This window comes from Stegodyphus dumicola, chromosome 3 (genome assembly GCF_044657685.1).
Source record: "Stegodyphus dumicola isolate Sdum_Otavi_A_Nest chromosome 3, ASM4465768v1".
Lineage (NCBI taxonomy): Eukaryota > Metazoa > Arthropoda > Arachnida > Araneae > Eresidae > Stegodyphus > Stegodyphus dumicola.
The window spans coordinates 83,228,470-83,238,326 of NC_140770.1; the positions used below are offsets into that span (position 1 = coordinate 83,228,470).

Here is a 9,857-nt window from a genome sequence, read left to right on the forward strand (position 1 = left end):
TGCCCTTTTTCCCCACCATGCAGATTGTTGAAATGCTCTAATAACTTTGATGGTTTGAGATTGCTGTTTGAAAGTATCTTGGAACACAAGATGCATTGCGGTCGTTGCGTGTCATCTTTTTCGGTTGCGCAGGAAAATCCATAACCGGCATACTTATTGTTCCATTGTCGTTTTTTTGACATAGTGGGGTTCACTATAATCGATTTAATTATTTAGAAATAATGTAATATAATGTATATAATGTTCTTATGTTTGTAATATCACTGAATACTATTCGGCTTGAACGGGCAATTAAGAATGTATTAGTCTCAAGAGGTTTCTGGACAAGTCAGAATACACAATTCACATGTCGCAGACACAAGAGTTGCCTCAACTTGAATCAACCTAACACAGGCGCAGTAGATGCAGATACAAATCTGTGAATCCGTAGATTCCATTCGAGTAGCACATATTGAACTCAGCGCATGCGTAAGCTGGGATAACGTTCTCCGCTTGTATTCCCACAAAGTGTTTTTTCTTTTCTCCGTCACCTAGCTGTCTGTTCGCTTTCGTTTATAGCGTTTCATGCCTTTTCGTAGCGTAGTGTATACTCCCATCGGCACCGGCTCTTTCCTGTATCTTTTGCCGATAAGTGAGCTAGGTGCTACCAATTTTTATGAGCTTCAATACTGGGGACACTATTGCAGATTTCAACTATTCTATTATAAGAAATTTAGTAAATGATATTTAATAATTTTTATGGTTAGGTAGGGGCTTCTCCCGCACCCCCAAAAATACATTCTCGCACCCCCGGTTAAGAACCGCTGCTTTAGCCAATAGAATTATTGAAAAGAAAAAATCGTGTGACACACACAGAAGGCTGCAAGTTCAAAGTGTTTCATCTGCTGTTTCGTAGTTTGGTCTGAAGAACATCACACTCGATTCGTTTTATTGTGAAATTTTGTTTATTAAGCAATTTAGATGCTCGGATAGTAAGATTAAACAGTTATTATAAGCATAAATCAGTTTTTATGCGAATTAAGATTCATAAAATTGTTTTGGAATAAAATTATTTATAAATTGTTTTGGAAGAGAATTAAATGATTTGAAACACCATCCACCATGTAATAAGATCAACTTCACATTTTTTAATAGTTCTCCCCCCTCCCTTGGCTTGCTTGTTTGCGTCTGGTATGGGAGTATGTCTAAAGGAATCTGTGTAATAAGTAAAGCGTTCTATAATTGGATTATTTCCTATATATTAAACATATAAATTAAAAGAAAAAAAGTTCATCCAATAAAATTTCTAAGGATATTCTGTTTTTAAATATTTTTAGCACAATGTGAGGTTAGCCAAAATGCTCTCGAAACGTGCATGTGTCTGTAGATGGACAAACGCTCGTTTGGGGCTGACATAAAATATGAAAGCTTTCAGGTTTTTCTTTTTATTTTCAAATTTAGAATAAGGTTCAAATTTTGGACAATTTATGTAAAAGTGTGTACAGAATAAAATATGCAATGAGGTGTGATGCAGATACTATATCATTACATAATTGGTTAATGGTTCCTATTTACAGTGTACCATTTTTAAACTAAATTGAAAACAATAATAATGATAGATAAAATAAGAACAACATGATTCTTGATTAAATATAAGAATTGCGTTTCAAAATGAGTAAAGCTAGCTTTCACTTACAGTGGTTACGGGTTAGATTGGAATTCACAACCTTTTCCTGCGCAATCCAGAGCACTGAACACTTAGTTATCTGGGAGAGTACCTTTTGCAAAAAATAATGAAACACCTAGAAGTCACTGGAAGGCAATTTAATTAATATTCAATAAATGAGTGCCGTATGACCCAAGTTGCAACTGTCCTCGAAAATTTCGTAACGAAATTTTTTACTGTTACACAATCAGCTGTTTTATTTTAGAATTTGTCATATTGTTGAAGTTAGTTTTTGGTGTACTTAATAATGAGATCCTTATACAGCTTCTTGTTACATATGAAATTGCAAACATTTGTAATAATTAAGGAGAATTTTGTAAGGTAGAAAATTTGATTTCGTAGAAACTGTAATTTATTTAGGTTCCTGTTACTTACGGTGTTACATGCAGATGAAGTATGTGGATATACTGGTACGATCATTGCTTTATAAATATACAGTTCTTTTCCCTTGGGAATTTGAAATTTATGCCAATATACATGGTTTGAGAGAACTGAGGATGCTATAAACATTGCTGATGATTTTATTCCTGTGGACAGTTACGATCTCTTTAAACAAAATCTGATTGCTATGTGGTTCCGAAGCCATGCTGAAAAGTGTAAATAAGAAGTTTTTTTCCAATTATGACACGTGATAAGAACTCATTCAGATATTTAGTGTTAGTTTCCGTCGTCGGTGAAAAAGCTAAACACGAGCGAACTCAGGTTTACGTCCTCTGCGTAATGCGAATTTGCGTCAGAGAAAAAAAAATAGCGGTAACTACGTCGCGAGCAGATGGGCCTCCGATACTTACATTTGTAGTCTTGCACATTTTGGGAGCATAAAATGTAGACTCTACTGAAGACGAGAAAGTGAATTCTCATTATGTCTTGAAAAGCGGATGAAGATGACTAAGGTTATAACAACCTTTTTATTTTAACTAAACTGAATAGAACATACGCACACTTAGTGTTCACAATTAAGCACCATTTCTGGCTAGGTAATTTAAAGACAAAATAGTACGTACAGTCAGAATGCAGCAAATTTCAACTACCCGACTGGCTTCTTCTTTAACCAAAATCCGATTTATCGGCTTCAAACAGCAAAACCGAGTCTAAAATATCAATATAATCTAAAGTAAGTGGCTAGCACAAATATTCGCCTACAGAGCCTACTTGCAAGCACGCAGCATAAACTCTTTCTCAGCGAAACCCACTCTATACGTAACTAACTCTTCTACTGACAGCTGTTCAATTCTGCTACTTAAATATTATTTCCGAACTCATTGAGATTTTGAATAGACGTTATTTAAATTTGCATTTTGGAGGGATATTGAAATCAGAAGGGAAAGGAAAGTTTCTTGAAACAAAAATAATTAATTAGTACAAAATAAGGTCCTTTGCACATTCACCTCGCGTAACTCTACACATCTACTCAGAACCATTTATATAGTTATTCGCTGTACCAGCTTCATATAAGTTTCAAAAATTGGATATTTGTACGACCTACCTTTCATTCAGTCATGCTTTCTTTTAGTCTTTTGCTCCAGTTGGTAAAAAAATCAAAATTCAACTTTTCATCTGTACTGCGGAAGCGCCAAAATCAGACAGATTCATTGAAAAATTTCTTTGATCCAAAGAAGTTTTCTTTGTTTTGAGTAGTTAAGATTAAAAATTTTAAATTATTTGTTCAGTATTTTCACTCGTTTGGTAAATCTTATGATGCATTTTTTGAGGGCTAACTCGTTGTGTTCGTAAATATTAACAATCGCACACAGTACGCAATAAAATAGATTTATAATGAAAAAAAATCTCGATTAGTAACATTATAAATCTAACAATTGAACTGAGCTAAAATATAACGTAAATTTTCTTCAAATATGAAGCTATAGCATAGCTATAACCTGTTTCTAGGAAGAGGAGTAGCGAATAGTACGTCATAAAAATATTTGTCCAAGCTGAAGACAAGTAAACAACATCTTGATTTGTGCAGCCTCTTCAAGGACTGAACCCTGCCAAATAATAAAAATAAAATTATACAAATTTATTAATGAGTTTCATACATCCTGTTTCATTTTATTCCGTGGTTATATAAGACGTCGGATTTGCATGCAGAAAATCTTAATTACACGAAAATTACCATCCAGTTACTTTTATTTTGTTACTGATAAAAATTTTAACGTAATTTATCATAAATTAAGAAAACTAAGAAAAGCAATAAAATTAATATTAAGCATTTTCAGAAGGGCAAAGTTCAGTTTGCTGTTTTGTTTTTTATAATTTAAAATCTTTTCGGAACGATTCCTACACTTCTAACCAATTTTTTGGAAGAATATTGTTGGCAACTACTCCGGTAAAAGAAAACAACAACAACAAAAAAAAAAAAAAAAAAAAAAAAAAAAAAATAAGAAAATATTTTTTCGAGCGTTTTGGCATCAGGAGAGAAACCAAACGATAGCCATAGAACTACCTTTTTTATTTAGAACTTTAACTTGGACTCTTTTTGGGAACTTTTGAATCGTCTGTAATCGAATATTGTTGTTTAAATGACTATCATTTTAAACTAAAAATGTAAATGATATTATGTCAATATATAACTAAGAAAAGTTAAGTTATGTTTATGATTATTTATACCTGATGAATGATTTATTAAAGAAGATGTTAGTTATTTTCCTAGCAGCTATCCGGAATGTAATCCAGCATCAAGAAAATAATCAAAAATACCCTTTAAGAGTACCAAAAATCTTTAAATTTATTGTGCCATTATATTAATAGATTTAACACAAATTGAAGTATATACTATTTTATTTTAAACAGACACAGTAATTATTTGCAACCTTCTGATATAATTGCCGCAATAGTAAAGTTCTCTTATTTCAATGAGAGTTTCCTTATTTATACTAATATCGTTTTTGAACTACGATATTATAAATGAGAAAACAATTAAGCACAAAATATTTTTCCCCCTTAGCCGAATACAAATCCACATTTTAAATATGACGATATATTTGACAGATTGAAAAACAGCTACTCTGACTTTGTAACGTAATCCAGATATGAAATAGCATTCATCTCAAATATTCACGCTCTATTTGGAATTTTTTGAAACTTAATATATTACATATAATTAAGCATTAAACATTGATTTTAAAGCAGAAATTCATGGCGAATAAATTTCCTCAGCAATAAGTTTATTCATGAATAAAACACAGATAATGCTTTTCAAAACACACACACACACACAAAAAAAAAAAAAAAAAATAATAACAGTCATAAGAAAATCAGAACTTACTAATCTATAAAATTTTGCCTTACTTCCTGAACATGATAAATTAACCTAACTGCAGAATGAATCTAAGAAAGGGAATGCTGTTTAAAATAATTTTAAAAACATTACAAACCATCTAAAAATTAAGCAATGTATCGTGATTTGGTGAATGTTACACTGCTCGAGAAGCGAAGGTGAGTATTGCATATTGCTCTCAGTGATACCATTTAACGATGTTTTATTAAAACTACGTTTTTCCAAGTTTAGTAAAAATATCCACGAAGATTTCAGGAGTTCTTTCTGAACAGGATACTTCTTGACCACACTGAAAACGTTTCCCCAAAATAATTCGCTAAGAACAATAACAATTTTCAAAATACGTCTTTCCAGCAATTTTGTAAAGTAACTCATCAGTAATTATAAATCCAATAAAAGAAATGTCCAATAAAAGAAATAGCAATTAAGAACAGTAAATTAAAACTCACACTTACTTGTTTCCTAATCTGCAGGGCACAGTTTGTAAGCAATTTTAATGCACTTCGAAAAATGCAGGATAAAAGATCTACATATTGTTTCTTTATTTCCATAAATCCAATGAAGTAAGAGTTAAATAAATTTGCCGTTGCTTTGTGTTGCTCAAATTCTCTGTCATTCTTATGAAATTGCGCTGTGTTTAACGTTCTTAGTAATTTGAAGTGTAACTACTGATTTTACTATGTGAAACTGAGAAGAGCTCTATGAGTAATTTTTTGTAGAAACATCCAGGACTGTAAAGAGTTTCTTCTGGTAAAAATAAATTTTATCAAGTTATCATCGGTTCTGCGTGCATTTAATCTATTACAAGCCCATAAGCAAGCAACAATACTTTGTTGTAGAAGCAATTAATCCTCCATTTCTGTACCATTCTAAGGTCACTTCTTATAACTTTCTAAATTCAGCCCTTCATCTCCTTAGTACTCAGAGAACACTTGTAACCAAATGACTAAAAGAACTCAAAATTCTGTTAACCATTCATATCGAATTTCACCGTCTTAAGACAGCTGTTTGTTAGGACGAAGAGAAAGCTTTTATAATGTCCGTTATGATCAGTTTTTTAGTTAAAAAACAAAGCTGCAGAAGCTTTTTCAAATTTATGCGCAAAGATAATTTATCATATGTCGTGAGAATTCGAAATATTATTCAAATACATAGTGTTACGGATTTTGTATTTAAATAGTTAATGTTAGTAGAATTATAAATAAAATTGTTTCATTCCCCGTTCAGTGCAGCGCATGACGAATATTAAAAGAAAGCTAAGCCGGAAAATTAAAAATACAAGAGCACGTGCATTTAACATTTAATAAAGAAAATTTTGATTTCGAGAATTTGCTAGAAAAACTCGCGTGTGATTTAAAAAGCTTATAAAAAGGAGGAAGACCTCTAAATTAAGTTAGTTAGTTGTTGTTTTAAGAGTTTGTTTAGAAAACTGCTCTTGTTGACTGTAGCGAAATCGCGGATTAGCTTTCTAGCTGTTTTGAATTAAGTTCTGTTGAACGTTTGAGTAGTTAAAAGACAATTACTGTGAGATATTGCACTATTGTACGAATACCTGAGGAATTTTAAACATTTTGTTTTAATTGTTTTCATAATAATAAATTTTGTTCATTTTTTCCATCGGACTTGTGCATTTAATTCACAACGAACCTGTACGCATGCAAAAATATTTAAAATCGTTCTGCATTTGTTTCATCGAATGACCTAAGAGAAAAGTGGTATTTAAGTCGTGAAGTTTCTCACCTTTTCACTTCCTTGTACGAAGTAAAAAGGAAGTATTGTAATCGCGAAAAGTTTCAGGCAGCATATTTCAACGAAAATATCCATTTTGACAGCTATCGAATGCAATTTAATGATGGTTTTGCGTGATATCTGTACGTAAGGACAGAATAAAAGACTCGTTTCCTCCAAAAAAATTATAAAACTGCTTTAAAATTAATTCTGAAGAGAATTTTTCGTGGCGTCTGTACGAACGTACATATCTCGCATAACTCGAAAACGAGTAGCCTCAGAACGTTGAAATTTTGTATATAGGACTGCTATAACATGTAGATGTGCACCTCGTATTTTGGTTGCAATCGGCCTCACCAAACGTATATGGATATATTTATATATTTATATATCCATATACGTTTATATATAAGTGGATATATATATAAATACTAAATTTATATATATATCCACTCTGTTACTCGGCACAGTAATCTCAGTTTGTTTACTCTTATATTTTGTAAATTGTACATTTTTTGCTTTAAAAATGATTGAATTATGTTGTTCTTATCTTCCGGTTAAGGTTTTTATGCCTTTCGTAATTCTGGAAGCAATATTTGTACAATTATCAACAATTTAAAAGCTGTTTAAGTGCGGTTAAGTTTTAAACAACATGGCGGACATATTTGTTTACATTTGAAACAGAAGGATTGTAGATTTGTTGCCAATCTAGAGAGACTAAGCTTCGCAACACAAAAATAACGCCTTCATTTATTATTGCGAATTAAATCATGCTTAATCTTTTCTGGAATTTTTTCGAGGAAATAAGTGTTTAAGATTTACTTCGTAATTTTTAATACAGATATTTTGAGTTTTTATATATTTTTGCCTTGTCGCGAAGTGAGAACTGAATTAATTGAATGAGAAATACTAAATCGTCTGTGAAAAACTGTTTCTTTTCTGTTTTGTTTGCTTAATTTCTTTCATACATTGTTCTAGCTTTATTATAGTATTTGAATAGAACACGTGGCAACGATAAGATAATTCTTCAAATGATATAAATTTTGTGCATTCAGAGTGTCGTTATAGTAAACAAATATAGTGAATTTTAAAGAGTGCATTTATTCTATTGTGGTTTATGCGCTGTCGACGAAGTAGATTTAATTCAATCCAATCAATTTAAATGAAATTGAAGAAAAAAATGCGTATAATTTAATATTCCGTACAAGGAAGTCATGTGGTGTACACATCAGATTTTTTTACAATGGAAAAGATGCATGAACGGAAGGGAAATCTCAAATTCCATTTTAAGCTCGTGTGCAAACCAATATTATGAGAAAAAGGAGCATCCAAAAATTTTGAATTCAGAGGTATTTTCAACTAATTTTTTTATAGAATCTGAGTGAAAATTTGCCGAAATGAGGCAACATTGGAAATTACATTTCAGATGCTTTTATTTTACTTAAAAAATAGTTCGTTTTATATCTTCTGCTGTAGTTGGGCAATCGATGAAATTCAATTTGAAGTTTTCATATCTCGAAAGTGCGACATATCACATTTTATATATAATTTTGTAATAACATAAGAATTTCGACACAAAATCCTTTTTTTCTGAAATGGCATGCTGATTTTTCCAATATGTGGATTCTAAGCCTCGAATAATGCCAAACTGCCGAATTCTGAGAAGATCGCAGCAGTAGCTATTTTAAAAGTACCACTCAAACTTTTAACCTCGCAACCTCGCATTGATAATCGAATCTTGTAACTGATATATTTTTAGATGTTGAAATTTTAAAATCATGAACATCAAATATTTGAAAACTTCGAGCGATGTTTGAAAACGTATTAAAATAATCAGAAATGGTGTTAAAAATTTCATACAAGTATCATTTAAAAGATTTTTTTCTTCTCGATCCGATGGTGTAAGCAGTAAATTTCTCAGAGTTTTAGTTTGTTCATTAAGCCAAGATATGTGTAAAGAATGAATTTTGTGAGAAAATTCGTTTCAACAATTAATTAACAAAATCGCAGTCTAATTTTGAAAAACACCTGCTTCTCTATATTGCATTGTCATAAAAAACAGTGTGTTTACAAAATTTGATAGCTCATGAGAAGTAGGTTAAATCTGTGAAAACGTGTCAACTATAACCACAAACCCAACTAGTAAGCTAAATAAAAGGAGCAAAAAATTGCAAAAATTTCAAACACCATTTGGGGTTTAATGCATCGACTTACTGTTCCTTTGGTGACTCGAGACAATTTTTATTTATTTATTTATTTATTTTTTTGTTTTTGAAAAAAAATTCTGTTTCAAAAATATAAATATAATTTATTCATGTTTGTATGCAGTTTCTATTCATAGCTATTTTATGCAATATAGACAATGATATAAGAAATAACAAACATAATTTAATAACTTTGTAGCAATATTTCTTGTGAATGTAAGGTCTATAAACTAAGTGCATTTGGATAATTATGCTTAATAACAAATTATAACTTATTTATTGTTTTATTTGAGCATTTTCATATTGAAGTGTTGTTTCAAGCAATGGAATGCGTTTCCATTTCCTTTCGCTTCTACATTAAAATCTCCTACAATAATAATTGATACGTCTGTATCTATATCGAATTCTTCATCAATGAGCAAACTTTGCTTAGAGTATCTCATAAGCGCACTAAAGAAGAACAATTTTAAATCGTCAAAATTTTAAATAAGCAACGTTTGCTGTTTTTCCGCTAATACTTCTGATTCCGTTACTTTCTCATTAGTGTCTTTCATGTTATAATTTTCTGCCTCTACATGTTCTGCACTTAGGAGAAGCATTTTAAGGTGTGAGTAAACTTCACTGCGTAACGTACAGACTTGCAGATGAAATAGTTTCACAGTAAAAGAAAAATTGTACTGAAAAGTACTGCAGTTGAATTTCACTATAACGAGCTCGAATTAGTATAAAAAGCCTGTATGTAACGATAAAACATTTCGGTCCTGTACAGTTTACTATGCATTTAATGATATTTTATACCGTCATAAAGAACTTTCAAGTGTTTGAAAATCGGATATATCAAACTGTATGTATATCTTGGATTTATTTATTTTTTTTTTTTCTCATTTTTTTAAAAATCTCTTTAGAATTTCTACAAGTTTTAACGAAAAAAAAAAAAAAA

General features: G+C 31.0%; 1 protein-coding gene across 1 annotated transcript in view; it reads right to left on the reverse strand.

Moving 5' to 3' along the window:
* Positions 1 to 5,073, reverse strand: part of LOC118180380 (uncharacterized) — a 28,333-nt gene extending 23,260 nt beyond the window's left edge. Inside the window, exon 1 of the mRNA XM_085812352.1 lies at positions 4,974 to 5,073. The gene's annotated coding sequence lies outside the window, so the exon portion shown is untranslated. The remainder of the gene's footprint in view (positions 1 to 4,973) is intronic.
* Between the last annotated feature and the right edge of the window lie 4,784 nt (positions 5,074 to 9,857).